The 15,298-nt window shown below is 39.5% G+C and overlaps 1 protein-coding gene across 25 annotated transcripts in view; it reads left to right on the forward strand.

Moving 5' to 3' along the window:
* Positions 1-10,224: 10,224 nt before the first annotated feature.
* The window catches only part of PTPRD (protein tyrosine phosphatase receptor type D), a 1,286,084-nt gene continuing 1,281,010 nt past the window's right edge, over positions 10,225-15,298 (forward strand). For 9 of the 25 annotated variants that reach the window (XM_041120674.1, XM_041120677.1, XM_041120678.1 and 6 more), the window contains exons 1-2: positions 10,225-10,434; positions 11,081-11,188. The gene's annotated coding sequence lies outside the window, so the exon portion shown is untranslated. Of the gene's footprint in view, positions 10,435-10,710; positions 10,804-11,080; positions 11,189-15,298 lie in introns of those variants that run through there. The other 16 variants (XM_041120676.1, XM_041120680.1, XM_041120681.1 and 13 more) reach the window with 4 other exon arrangements.

Here is a 15,298-nt window from a genome sequence, read left to right on the forward strand (position 1 = left end):
TAAAAAAGACTAGTGGTTTAATCTAGTTTGTAAACGTCATTTAATTTAACTAATACACAAAGCTTCAAGCAGCTAATTATGATGTGTTTTAAGGACCAGCTGGACTACTTTTAAACCCCATACTAATGTTTCTGGAGTTTAAATGCTTCACAGAATCAAAGTTAGGTCTTTAGTTTCAATTATGAAATTAATGTTACTGAATAGTAGTCAGTGCTTCCATGTTGTCATCCTTGTGTCCACCTGTATGCTCTCCACTGTGAGAACAGAGATCATGGGACTGAAACAAAAGCTGACAGCAAAGACAGATGTTCTTAGTAAAGGTTAGACAGTTTTCAAGAAGGAGTTTCAAACATAAATAAGAGGATTGAAGTTATATGTAATGGGATTTTCCAAATTGATTTGACAGTCAAAAATTTGGAAAATATATTATCAGCCCAAGATGCTGTGGGGACTATATTGATAAATGAAGCTAAATCCTTTCAACGTCAAATGAACAGAAAGGTGAATATGATGAAGGTGAATGAAGTTATTGGCATTCCAGAAGGTCTGGAATCCAATCCTATCGAACTTCTTGAAATGATTAGAGAAAAAACTCCTGGCAAATGTTTTGCGTTGTATGTTGCATATTGTTCAGTCAGTGGCTGACTTACCTAACAGTCCCAGTGAGAAGTCACTGTAGGAAAATAAACTTACTCTTATTGTTTCTCTCTACAAGAATTCAGGAGTAAGTTAACTAGTTAATTGACAACTGAGAGATATCAACAAGTGAAATATGGGACATCCTGAAAGAAGAGAACACACGAATCCCAAATATATGGACTTGATTCCTGAATTAGGCTGGCATAGTTCTGTAAAAATGCAGGAAGTGCCCAGATTTATAAGGTCTGTATTATCTACAAAGCAACTACCTGCAAGATATAGCCATGGTAATTATTTTTCTTCCCTTCACCATTATTCTGGGGGACTAACAGCTTCTCTGTAAGCTGCAGTTGAAAATTCACCTCTGAAAAGTAAACCTACTGATTTTCAACATACTGCTGCAAAGTGCAAAGCACTTCTGTTTTGTAATGATTATCATTACTTTGGGTTGCTGCAATAAATTATGTTTACATACTCTGCAACTGCATATGGGCAATATCAGAGGTTATATTTTTCTTTTCACTTTAGTTGAGCTGGAATGCACAGGTGCCATGGGCCTAGTAGTCCCAGTGCCAGCCTGAGAAGGACAGAGTCTTGTCCTGGCCATATTGGATGGGTCTAACTTCTCTGGGGCTGTGTGAAGTGTTCTGTTACTTACCTGTGGCAATAAGAGCCTGAGCTGAATGGAAGAAGGTATTTATTATTACATGAGCTACCAAAAGAAACAGCTCCTTATTCACCACATCTTTAGCGTTGTATTGGGAGTATTTAAGAATCAGCTCCCAGCACTCTACAATACTAGATTAAACTTCTTTCACACTGTAAACTCTTCAAAATTTCATTTATTTTAATAACTTTAGTTAGCTGGAATTGGAAGGGTTTTATTTGCTATTGATTCTTTGTAAATGAACAAGCTGCTCATTAAGTAGCCTAGAGATTCTGGTTTCTTTTAAGCAGCTATTTTATTGTACTTCACTCTTGTGACAGTTTAAAGAAAGAAAAAGTTTCTTCTGTTAGTACTTGGACTGCTGAGGGTCAGACTATGATATTGGGGGAGCTCATCTGGAAATACTCATGGGCCTGATTCTGAGTTCATAAAACTGTTGTACATCTGGTCTAGCACTAATGAAGACAGTGTAGAGGAGACAATAATTAGGGATTTAAAAGACAAAACCAACCTTTGTCATTATTATACCTTAAAGTTTAAGACTTAAAATCAATGACTTAGAGTTTGGTGCTTTAGTTGCAGTCTAGTGGTCTCGCTGCGTGCGTGAATTATATTGTATAACACTGTGGAGCCTGTTACACTCTATCATATGAGAGCAGTATTGGAACATACTAGGTTCTTTATCAAGCAGTTTATTAAGATATGTTTAAGTCTTGTAATCTGGCAGAACATGGAAAGCATTGTATATCTCTGCAATTTATAGTTCTAATCACATTTCCTAGGTTAAAGATTTTTTTGTACCCTTACACAGCCTCCTTACAGTCATTGTGTTCGGCATTGTACAACCATTTGTAGGAGACATTCTAAATAGGTAAGACAGTCCAAAAAAGTGTGTACAGGGAAGATTTTTCTAGTGTCTAATGCAAGTAGAACTTTACTGAAAATGAGAGCAGAAATGCTTAGTTTTCTTGTTAAGCCCCTCCTGCTCTTTTCAGCTTCAGTTTGCTTTTTATACTCAGAATTTTTGTCACAGAGGAATCAAATTTATCTGTGTCTCATTTGGAATATGACAAAGTATATTGGAATTTCTGGATAGTACGCTATTCTAAATCCAACACTGGAAAGACAAAACCAAAATACTACAACTTGGTTTACCAAAGTTACTTGAAATGTGTAAGCAATCTTATAAGAGCAATAAAATCTGTGAGATGCTGACATGGCCGAGCACCAGTTTCCTCATTGAGTATCCAGTGCTGCACTTCGAAAGCAGGAAGAGTTCTCTGTTTACAGTAGTTCAAAGTCCAGCTTTTTCTATTTTCACAGTTAGCATTTATGAATCTATAGTTTTAGAAATATTTCACTCTAAGTAATCAAGAAATATATTGCAATAGGTGGGTGAGTTATTTCCTGATTGTGAGTTTTAACTTTTGGAAGAGTATCAGTGTTTGTTTGAGATTATACTTACAGAAAGAATTGTTGATAGGAAATTTTAGTGTGGAACTTTGTTCAGAAAAGTAGGCATTTTCATCTTCTGAAATGCTTAATGAATTTTAGCTTTAAAATGTTTTAAAAATATTTTTTTCTTTGGCACATCATTATAGTATTTTTCCTATAAAACTTTGAAGCCACTCTATTGAGTATGCAAAGTCTGCATCACATCTTAAAATATTGCTTTCTCAGGCAATATTTTCTCAACAGCAATGTCACTTTAGATTTAATTTTGTTCATCCATAGGCTTTAATGTTGCTTCACCGCCATTATGCTTGCCAACACCAGTACTGGCACTATATAGCTGTGCGAAACCGTATCACTTACCTAATGTCATAGCAAATTGCTGAAAATACTGATCATTCAGACCCAGGCTGTGCAATTCCTCTCATCTATCCTCTCTACAATAAAGTTTCACTTTGACCCAAATTTCCCTTCACTGCTGATAGATCTAGTATTGCAAATCATAGACTTCTAGACTGCTGAATCATGAAAACAGATTTGTAGGAAGGTGATTTCCATAAACAAGAAATGGCTGTTACATTAATCTGTGGGTACATCCACTATTTTTCCCCTCTTTTTCTTTCTTCATCTTTCTTTTTCTTTCTTTTTCTTTCTTTCTCTGATCTTTTCCTGTCTTTTGCATCTCACAGTTCTTGATCATGTTCAAAAATATGCATTATATGTGTCAAATTTTTGCTAGTAACTTTATTGATGATCTAGATTTAAAAGAAATATAAGGTAATTCCTACTCATAGTTAGTTTTCTACAGATCCATGCAATAATTCATAGAGGATTTTGTACAGTTTGTATGCATAAGCTTAAGGAAATGCTATAAGTTTCTTTTGGTCTTTAAGTTATGTTAGGGAAGTATAGGCATTGTAGCTGACCAACCCCTGCTTAGCACCTCAACACATTTACTTCTCCATATCTGAAGGGACAACTCCAAGAACATCGTAACTTTTGCATTCCTTTTCGCATTAGATGCTCTTTTCTATGAATAGTTTAGCTGATATTCTATAGAATTAAATGGGAATGTTGCTGAGAATATTATGAGTTATGAGTCTGGACTTTCAGTGGAAACTGAGAACTCAGAGTTTAAGCACTATGTACAGCTCATACCTGAAGTATGTTACAATGTAAGAAAGGTGTCCTATCTGCAGATATCCACATATTTTGCAATGAAAGCTATAACAAAGGCTACAGCATAATAAACACTCTTGCCTCCAGTTATAGTTGCAAAAGGTAATAGAAAACACCAAAGGGAGGATAAATCTTAATTTAAATAGCTATTGAAACCTAATTGGACCTCAGGAAAAAAACTGAGAATAAATTAGCTTTTCACCAAAAACTGAATTATACAGAATAAGCATTCCTATTTTCCAGACACTATGAAACACTTCTGACAAACATCCCTTTGATTCTCTAAAATAATTATTTTCTCTGAAGATTTTATTCTTCACTTAATTTGTATTAAAAAAGTATTTTAAGAAGCCATATACAGAACATTTTAAGCTGCATAGGCTTGGTCTATTGATTCCACTGGTATAAAGCTTTTGGTTTTAATTTGTGGAGGTATTAAAGAGATACCCCTTAAACTCTAAGATGAAAAAAGTAAAAGTAATCAGATGGGTAAGCCAAGAACGAGGAAGAGATTTTATGGTTCATGAAGACATGATTTGATGTCCAAAAAATTCAGCATGTATTACATTAGTCCACAAATTAAAAATAACATGCTATCTAACACACATTCCACCAGGGACATAACCAAAGACTTTTCTGTCTTTAAACCATTAGTATAATAGAGATAAAGGTCATTATTAAAAGACCACAAAGAGAACTATGATATTTTTTATCAGAAGGCACATCGTTATCTGCCTTAAGTAGTTCTGCCATCAGTCATCATTTTTCCCAAAAGTATCACCTTATTCTCTCATCATCATAGTTTCACTTTATTTTTAACAGTTCAATTCTTTTTAGTTAAGGATATGAAACATATGCTTAAGACACATCTTGTAGGAATTAGTGAAAAAAGAGGCTTTAAAGTGAGAACAACGTTGTTTTTTCCTTCCATTTCAGAAATCTTAAGTCTTCAATCTGCACTGCAAGTATATAAGAAACTCAACCAAAATATTAGTGGGTGGATTAATGAAACACTTGTCAAGCTCTTACCAGGCCCTCTGCTTAAGAAGAAAGATGAGGTTACTCATTTGGAGACCAATCCTATTCTCACTAAATTAAATGTCAAAATCTTGTTTTATCTTCAGTACTGCAAACCAGAATCTAAATCTGTAATGGACTACAATCTGATAAAACTTCAATGCATGTTGTAATGCACACTGAAACCCCTGGAATTTTTCAAGGCCTACATGAACGTCGGTATTGATATACTGGTCTGACCTGTGGTCCGGTCAGACAGGCTTTCAAATCTAACACCGGCTGTTTCAGTGAAAGGAATAATAATAATGCAAACGTATATTGATGTTGGATACACAGTCCTGCATATTTATTCTCAGGTTGATCTCTAACAGTTAGAAATCTACTTTGACCCAAAGACATGAAGCTGGTTTTCCCTTTTTTGTCTCCTTGGCTAAAGTTAAGCAGGTGCCTAGCCAGAGCTAAGCATGTTTGTTCCTTAGCTAATGCTTGTTGCTCTAGTAAAGTAACAAATGACAGCAGTTCTATGAATTCAAACATAGGTGCCTAAACAGAGGTTTAGGGAGAGGGACACAAGGGAAAATAGCTTTAGATTATCAGATCTGACCCAGGGTCTACAGTTTAAATGTTCAAGATTTCCACCTGATGTTAGTAAAAATAGATGCAACTCTTCTGTGCAGCGTGAGACTGTTAACACGTAAAAGGTCAGGAGTAATGAATAAAAATTATGGCATTCAGTCATACAGGAAAAAATACTTTCTCAATAATGGGGATCCAAAGACCCATTTAGCCTCTTGATCAAAAGACAAAAAGACAATTAAGAACATCTTGTAAAACATCTTATTTTGAACTATTTATTTTTCTTTTTAACTTTTTTTTAACAAAAATACTACCAGATACAAGTAGTATTACCAAAATATTTTAATGTACATACACTTGGAGATATGGTTGTTGTTCTATAAATGAACATAGTTAATATATAAATATGACTGTCCTATAATAAAATAATATTTTTTCTCATTAATACATTCTGTCATCTAATTGAGCTACAGTCCTTCCCCAGGAAAAATTCCCATTATGACCCATGAGACATATGGGTCTTGGGTGCATATCTAGTCCTATGTATGCAAAAGGAACTCCATTTCAGCAACCTGAAAATGAAAGATTATTTCAGCAAGTACATTTTTAGGCACCTTGTAATCCAAAGGTAGGAAACACCTTCCAAAGATATATTTCTCTCATTTTGTAAGGAAGCTAATTTGTGTATATGCATTCAACTCTTTCTTAATTTCTCTCATCATATGCACATTAGGAGTATGTGTAGCATACAGGTACAGACTTTGAACAATGGGCAATTATGTTTTATGCCCAGTGAGTAGAAAAATACGTATCATCTTTTCCCAGTCACCTTTTCACCTGTCTGCTTCAAGGCACGATTATCAGGAAAGTATATTAATACTGGTACTGTGTAATTTTTCATTTCAATATTTTCCTTCTTCCTTAGAATAAAGTGCTTAGTTCTGACCAGTGTGAATAAGGAATGTACAGCTATGGGGAGCTTGTGCTGATGAAGCTGTGTCATGCAAATTAATGATGTGAAGATATCAAGGCTTCAGAGCTGCTTACAGGCACCTGGTCTTTGCAGGAATGGCCCTTTTTGCCTTCCAGGTGGTTACAAATTGCTAAGTCATCTTCTCAGTTGCTTGCAGGAGATATTAGACTGTCCTGGGAAAAAATAGTTAAGACAAGTTTCACAAAGCATTTCTTGCTGTGTTCTTTCCCGTGTATTTTCTCTTACTCTTCTCTCACAACTTTTATTTTGGGATGGGACAATTCAACCTCTTTTTGTTCATTGTGGTTATAAAAATGTTACATACCCAAACGTCTACTGCTTTTCTTTAGAGATTTTAGTCCACGAAAAGCAGAAGTCTGAGGATTGAAGTTGATTTTGAAAAAGAAGCATGTATGCCCACAGAGACCTAAAGGTGGAAGTAAAATAAGATGGTATTTTGCATCTTAAAACTGTTAGGTTTGCAGTTTTCCTAGGCTTGCCTTTTCCTTTGCACAAGCTTCATTATCAGTATTTTTAAAATGCCCAACCTCACCCATACTTTTCATGGGTGGCTTGCAGGAAAGAAATAGATTATGTCCAAAAAGAAGTGCTGATGATGTATAAAACAGCATATTTACTACTACAACTAATTTTTTAAAAAACAGATATGCAAATCACCTTTCCTGCTGTGTCTTAGTTGGGTACAGGTGCAGTACTGGCTCTATGTTAAACTTAGTTATTTCAGATGATAGATCTCATAAGACCTGGCAGAAACTGCAGCTTGGAGATTTTCTTAATTCTGATACATTTTTATTTCTAAATTAATGCTTGGAACATTTTATTTCTTGTTTACTTCTGTGTGATTTTGCATCCTGATGGATTTTTACCCGGTGGCTCTCATGTGACTAACTTTGCAACACTTTCTAATGTTGAATTCACCCCAGCCTTCACAAACTTCAAAAAGCATAGTGTAACGCTCAGGGTGCAGAATGGGTGCTTCATTAGGGCTTCACATAAATTATGGAGAATTGATCTCTTAAGATACTATACTGCACAAAACTTTGGTACTCATGAAAGGTAATATATATCAATACATTACAAATTGTAGAATTTACTCCTGTAACGAAATTTGCAGTGAAATGTAGGAATAAGACGTAGTAAGCTGGAAAAATCTAAGTCAAAGAAAAAATAAAGGGAAAAACTGAAGATCAAAAGGAACATAAGAATGAAAGATAGATAATTCCAACTTGATAAGGAGTGTTAAGAAGTTAGATTACTTAATTTTCTACTGCATTTAGCAGTGTTTTACTGTACAGATAAAGTCAGTTTTACAAACATTAGTGATGCCATATTTAGTTGCAAATTAAGGCAATGCTCACAAGTGGTCTACTGAAGGGGAAAGCACCACTGGGAGGAAATACTTAACTTTTTCTGTTGCCCTGTCTCAATAAACCTGCACTCTACAACTGTACAATTTTCAGCTTCTTCTTTTTTTTTTTTTTTCCCCTTAAATAAAGGGGAAGGGGGAATATTTTTGCGTTCTTTTTTTTTTCTCCTCCCCCCACCCCCCCAAACTCTGAATCTTCATGCTTCAAACTAGGTCAGATTGAGTTGTAGTGAACCTTAGACAAAAACCGGCGATGCTCAGTACCAGGCGCACCAGGCGCTCTCTCCAGCTCCTGCACTCTTTCAAGGATAGCGCTTTGTGCTTTGGTTTGTGCAGGGCACAGCTCGGGGCTGAAGTACCACCCGCGAGCGGACGGTGCGCCCTCTGTCACTTTTAGGGTCGGAAGCTCCTACCCAGCCCGTTGTCGGGGCGGAGGCCGAGTGCTTCCCCTGACCGGCTGCCGGGCGGCGGTCACCACGGGGGGAGGCCGGACCGCCACGCCCGCGCGGAGCCTCCGCGCCTGCCCCGGCTCTACCGTGGCACTCCGCTTGCTGCCGCGCCCGGCAGCGGGGCTGGGGCGGCCCGGGGCGGGGGGGGGGGGGGGGAGCGGGCGGAGCGCCCCGCCGGGCGCGGGGGCGTCCCCGGTCGCGCTCCCTCCGCAGCCGGTGGGGATGTTTCTCCTCGCTGCCTTCGCCAGAGGCCCCGCTTTCGGAGAGCCTTAGGCCCGCGCGATGCCTCTCCTGTGGTTTAACCTGGTGCTGGAGCCTTAGCGTGAGGAGGTGGTTACGGCTCAGCAGCCGCGGAGAAGCAGAGGGACCAGCGAGCTAGAATTGCACAGCTAGGGGTTGGGAAACGCGTATCACGGAAAGGAATCACCTTGATTCACAACATCCCGGTGGTGGGGGCGGGGGGAAGCGCCTCTTAAAAACCAGAAATCAACAGAAGGTAGCCGGTATGCTGAAGAAAGTTTTATCTTAATGCAGATGAAGCGAAAATTAAAAAAAAAAAAACCCAAACACAAAAAAACCAAGCAACCGAAACCAAAATCAAAACCCCAAACACAATCCCCCCCAACAACAAACCCCACAACACAAAAAAAAAAGAACAACGACAAAATCCCTTTTTTAGTCTTTCATAAACGGTTTAGGGTCTGTGAAGAGCATTTGCGCATCGTTGTGGGGAGGCAAATGATTGCAAATGTTCCTCTTGGAAGACAGTATTGACCAGCGTTAGAAATACCTTCGTAAATTAAATCTCGATGGGATCTATTTCTGGAAAAATCTTAATTAAAAATAGCGCACAGACAAAACTGTATTCTAAACAAAAAGAAAATCCCCATCCCCCCACGCCGTCTGCTCCCAGACCCTGTAGTGCTATCAGTGGAACTGGAAATCTTACAGCAATTACCCCAGCATTTTGCTGTAGAGAAGAGGGTGGGGGAGCTCCGACGGCTCTCATTGCTGGGAGATACTTTGAGGGCAAAGTAAAAGTGCCCCCCGGGAGCAGCGCTCTGCTGCTGCCGCCGCCGCCGCCGTCTCCGAGATGCTACAGTATCAGGCGGAGAAGAAAAGAAATGAGTTTGGAGTTGATGTACACGCCGGAGCAGCAGTAAAAAGATATAAGATATCGACACGCTCAGCTGCATCTTGTTAAAAGCTTCCTGCGGGTTGGCAGAATGAAATCTTTATTTAAAATACACAAACTATCGTCAGGGGAGGAACGGAAGGGAAAACACTAAAAGGGCCAAACGCAATGCTTAACCCACCGGTATAAGCAAAAGAGGAGGAGAAGCGATGAGATTGGTTTGGGGCGAACGGAAGGATGGGGGGGGGTGCCCTCCTTGCAGCCCAGTCACAGCAGCCACCCGGGGAGTCAGTGCCTCCACTCAGCTTTGGAGAGAGACTTTCACTTTGATGGTGATAATGATAGTTGCTCTGGTAGGGGAAGGGGATTTAGGAATACCAGAAGCATAATTTGTGCTCACACTTGGGTGTGACTGATAGGAAAACGTGCCTCGCCACCGCCACATCCACAGCAGCGCTTTCTTAAGTGGTGGTAATATTATTATTTTATTACCGCCAGCCGGTGGCTTTAAAGGTGCATTATTTTAATGCATTATTAATTGTTTTCCTAGGGAGAGGAGGAAGGTGGGGACAGGGCTTATTATTATTAATAGCGAGGAGCTCGCTCGCTCCTTTCGCACACGCCGGGGAGCGCGGTGGGAGGAGGCAGCGCCGGGGGCAGGCGGGCGGCGGAGCGCGCCCCGCTACCGGCCTCGCTGCGCCCCGCTACCGGCCTCGCGCGGGGCTCGGCGCGGCCCCCCGCCCGCCCCCGCGGCCCCCCAGCCCCTGTCACCCGCCGCCGGGCGGAAAGTTCCGCGGGCAGCTGCCGGCGCGGTCCCAGCCCGGAGCGGCACTCTGCGGCCAGCACCTCCTCATCCCTAGCTCCGCGGGTGCGGCGTGCCTGCGCGGCCGCCAAAGTTGCGGCGGGGCCGGGAGCCCGCCGCTGCTGCCAGCCATCAAGTGGCTCGTTAAGGAAATGCAGGTGAGCGGGCTGAGCGGCGGCGGGGGGCTGCGCGGCGCCCGGTGGGGAGCGGGCCCGGCCCCCCCCCGGGCCTCCCGCCTGCAGCCGGCGGTGCCTGGCACGGGGAGCGGGCGGCCGCCGCGCCCCCCGGCGAGAGCCGCCCCGCCGCCCCCCCGCCCAGCACGCGCACACACACACACACACACACACACACACACAGACACACAGACACACAGACACACACACACACACACACGCACGCACGCACACCCACCCCACCCCCCCCCCCGCGCGCTCCCTCTCTCCTCCCTCTCCTCGTTCTTTCCTTCCCTCCCTCCCTCCCTCCCTCTCTCTCTCTCTCTCTGCCGGCCTCATCGGAGAGAGTTGCAGGTACCTTTCCTCTCTCCTCCCCGCCAGACACCACCACCACCACCATCCCCCAGCAAATTTTAGGGTGCAGGAGCCTCGGGAGGGCTTTTTTTTTGTCGTGTCCCCCCCCCCCCCTCCCCCCAATCACTGGTTAAAAAAGAAAAAATCTTTGGAAGGATGACTCTTTGCAGGAGTCTGCTCTGAAAGCAGGGATTCCCCCAGGGAGCTAGCGGCAGCGGCGCTGGATCCCACCAAAACAGAACTGCCTGATGTGGCATGTGCTTCTCTCTCTTTGCAGTTCCTTCTGGGCCTGTGTGGACTAGGGGCACAAAGCGGCGCCTGACTGGCAGGAGGGGAAAGCGGGGACTCCTTCAGATTTCCAACGACGTCCGAGCGGACTGCATTAGTAAGTAAATACTCTATGCTTCGTTTCTGTCCCTGTGTTCTGCTTTCCAAACCTTTTCTTAGCATTAACACACACACGTATGGAAGCACACACACTTCTTTATATATATGTGTGTATGTATGTGTATTTCTTCTTTAAAGTCACACCGTTCTGGTCAGAGAGGAACTTGGCTATGGGAACTTGAGCAGTTTTCAGGGGGAAAAGTGCATGAAGTGATTTGCTCCCCTTCTATGAGAAAAGAAAATTGCAGGCGAATACTTGTGAAAGAAACTGAGTGTGTCAAGTATTGTGTAATGTCTACCTTAGTCCTAGTGTAGGTATGTGGCAGATTACAGACGAAATCTAAACAAAGAAACGCTCCCTCAGAAGGGGTCTACAGCACTGTGTGACCTGCTAAGTAATGCCAGGTTGCAGGCCATTCAGTTTAATGTAAAATGTGCATGGATTATAGATACCAAGAGTGTTTTTGTCTGCGTTCAGTTGTAAGCATTTTTAGTCCAAATCTCTGAAGTTGTTAGATTTTTCATGAAGCTTTTTATGTATAAAATGTATGTATATTTTTTCTTCTAATGAGGATGACAGTTCCAGACAACAGCTTTTCTTCCTAAGTGCTTTTATGGGACATCTGCAAAAGTACTGATGGCACTTTTTTAAACAGGGGAGAAAGATCTAGCGGAAACAAAAAGATAAACTCGTTTAAGAGGGCTTTGTGAACAGTAGGATTGAGGTTTGCTGGCTGAGCTGTAGAGTTGACAGGAAGTACAAAGCAAATAAAGGTATGTCATGAAGAGTCTGTTGTTAGGTGTTGTTTAGCACTAAATATATCCGCATCTGGGGAGGAGAACTTTTGCAGGCTTTATTTCTCTTGGGACAGTGGACCCATTATCGACATTTGCTGCATCTCTGGTAGAGGAAACAGCTAGTACTAGTAGTTGAGGGTTAACTGTTTCCTAGGTAGAGGGAAGAAGTAAGAATGAAAAGTATGTCAATGAAAATATTTGCTCATGTTTGCTAATATCTAAATAAAACCTTTGTGTTATGTCAGTAGAAATATAGTTGAGTCAGGTGTTTTGAATGTACTGGAAGGAATCAATAGCATTTCAGCATTTTTTCTGTATTCTGCCAAATGGACTTGCATTTAAATTCTTCATGTGTTATTGTATCTATTGTGGGGACAATATGGATTTGAATTTTAATAAAATAAACTTATTTACAAATTCTTGACAAATTTGGGTTATTTTACAGTAGAAATTCAGAAAAATAAATGGGTACTGTAAATAAACTATACAACTCCAATTTCTTATGTAGTGTTTTTACTGTTCACCTAATCAGAATTAACTTGTGTCATTAGAAGCCATTAAACATACATTTGCAATTACATTTTATTAAGCATCTCAATGTGAAATTAATGTTGCATTTTCAGGTGTAATTCAAAATCAATCACAACTAATAAATGTCGCCAGGAGTGAAAGTTTATTAGGTTCAAATTAAATGCTTTTTTTTGTGAAGTAAAGAAATTAGTTTATGTCACAACAGTAAAGGTAATTAGACAAAATTTATTTAGGAAGTTAATGTGACACAAGCAGGAAAGGCTAAATCTGCAGTAGCAGAAGGATGACATTCACAGTTGCTTTTCAGAATCTTAAAGCTAGGAATAATTACAAAGCATAGGCTACAAGTTCTGAGGTAGTGAATCAGGGTGACTTTCATATTGCATCACAGTAGTCTTTGGGTAATTGACAGTAACATTTATGACAGAAAAAATACCCAATGAACTTGTGAACTTGAAATAAAAGGATAACACATCTGCTGGCTTAGTAAGGAATCCTACTGTTATTGTTTTAGTATTATGAATTTATCTTTCAGTTAAAAACAAAGTTTTTTTTCCTTTTTCTTTCTTTTTTTTTTTTTTTTTTTGAGTAGGTAACATTTGACATGGCTCATTGCTGTGTTGTACTCCCTGTGGGCAGAGCATTAAAATAATATATCCAGATAATTTGCATGAACTGTTTTGAGACTGCATACAGAGAAGTTTATTAGGTTAAGCTTTCTGTTCTGATAGGTGGTCCCAAACATGCAGCATGCAATGTTGAATGTCTAACAGTGTCTATTTTTACAATAAAAGAAAAAAGATTAAAATTTATTTGACTAATCAGATAGGAACTACATTGTTTAGTTTAGGTTGAATCACAGCATACTTAACGGCTTTATTAGTTTGGAGCATACTCTTCATTATTTACCTTGGATTTTCTTTAAATCTAGGATATCTCCTGGCAATAGGTCAGTATCTATATGAAAAATGACTTGACACATACTCCACTTTTGCTGTAATTACTACTGTAATTACTACTATTGGGAAATGACCTGAGTCAAATCCTGGCAATTAAGTTTGGAACATATTATATTTGATCATATATGTATGTACAATCTTGATCATAATTGTTGATATAGCAAAATGTCAAATCAGGTCAATCTAATTCAGAAGAAACAACAGAGGACTTAAAAAAGACCTCTTGCTGTGAAGATACAAAGTTGATAGAATGAAGTTGCATGTGTCAGCAGTAATGTGTTTTATTATGCAATTGTTCTTGTTACTCTGATCAGATAATGGCCTGATGAAATATATAAGCAGTCTGCAGGGAATGAATGATTAATTCCTGTAACGTGTGCTTAATGTAGGAATTCTTACTAATAAAATCCTACATACCTGCATTAGTTCGCAGTAGATAAAGTCAAATAGCATTGTCTATATTAATATTAATCACTTAGTATACCAATGTACTACCAAACTTTGTGGTGATAAACTGTGATGGGAAAATTATGACAGACTATTCATTCTTTGTTACATGTGGCTTTACTGAAGAAACTGACAGTACACAAACATGACTATTTTGAAATGGTGGATATAATAAATATCAAATAATACACAGATGTTTTAATCAGCTTGGTTTGTGTGTCTTATTTTAACAACTTACACAGCATTAATAACTTTTATGTGTATGGATGCTAATTCTACAGGTTCCAAGCACTATAACAAGTTGGAGAAACTAAGATATCATTGGCTAAATTGGAAAACAAGCCAGTTCAGCATTTTGGGAAAGGTTACTGACACTTTTCATCAGTCGAAAGCTTGTTTAGTGTGAAAACAGATTGGTACCTGAATCCCACATATTTAGAGTACGCTTAATTGATTTAGTATCACTTTGAAGACCTTGTAAACAGCAAGTATTCTTGGCAGCAAATATAAATTTAACAGTGGCATTTATGCAGATGATCTGTAATTTACGGTTCGATTTTGATATCTGTACTCAAGGAAAGTAGTTTTTTCCTCATTAGTAGCCACAGGGGTTCTAGGGAGACCAGCTGGGGAGAAGGAAACATTCAGGGCATTCTTTAAAAAAAAAAAAAAAAAAAAAAAAAAAAAAAGAAAAGAGAAGGAAAAAAAGGCCATAGAAATATCTCAGATTTGAAAGCATTTGTGCTGGAGAATGCCTGTTTATGTGTTTTGGGGTTTTTTTTGCCACACATACGTTATAAAGTCATTAGTACTAGAAGTTTCTTAAAGAGCTTTTATGTTATCCCTCCTTCTTTTAGACTTTCCACCTTGCAGTTTTGCATCTATAATCCTAACCAAAACTCTCATAAAGTTAACAAGGGGTTTTATGTCACAGTGATAACAAAATGATGGGAATAGCGTCACCAAGTATTGACAAGGAGTGCATTCGGTCTAATTTTTTGGCCATATTTGATTGCAATGAAAAACGTTTAGTAGCAGACAGATGGATTTAAAATTCCAATAGGAAATAAGCAGTAGGCATGGATGAATTAATTCTCAAACAAGATTTAAATGTACTTAATAATAAGGACCAAGAGAAGGAAAAGTACACACAAGATTAGGCAAAAGGAATGCATAATGGGAGGGGTTTTTAGCATTCTTAATGCTATTAGATGCTGTCTAATTTTCAGTTTATCTGTTCTAGTAGCTTCTTTAATAAGATTCAGTATAAAACAATAACAGAAAAGCTAGCAATAAATGGAAAATTGCAGAGAAATTACTACTTTTATGGTCAATACGAGGATTGAATTACGCATCTATTTTCATTTGTTGTC

The sequence above is a fragment of the Aquila chrysaetos genome, chromosome Z (genome assembly GCF_900496995.4).
Source record: "Aquila chrysaetos chrysaetos chromosome Z, bAquChr1.4, whole genome shotgun sequence".
Classification (NCBI taxonomy): Eukaryota; Metazoa; Chordata; class Aves; order Accipitriformes; family Accipitridae; genus Aquila; species Aquila chrysaetos.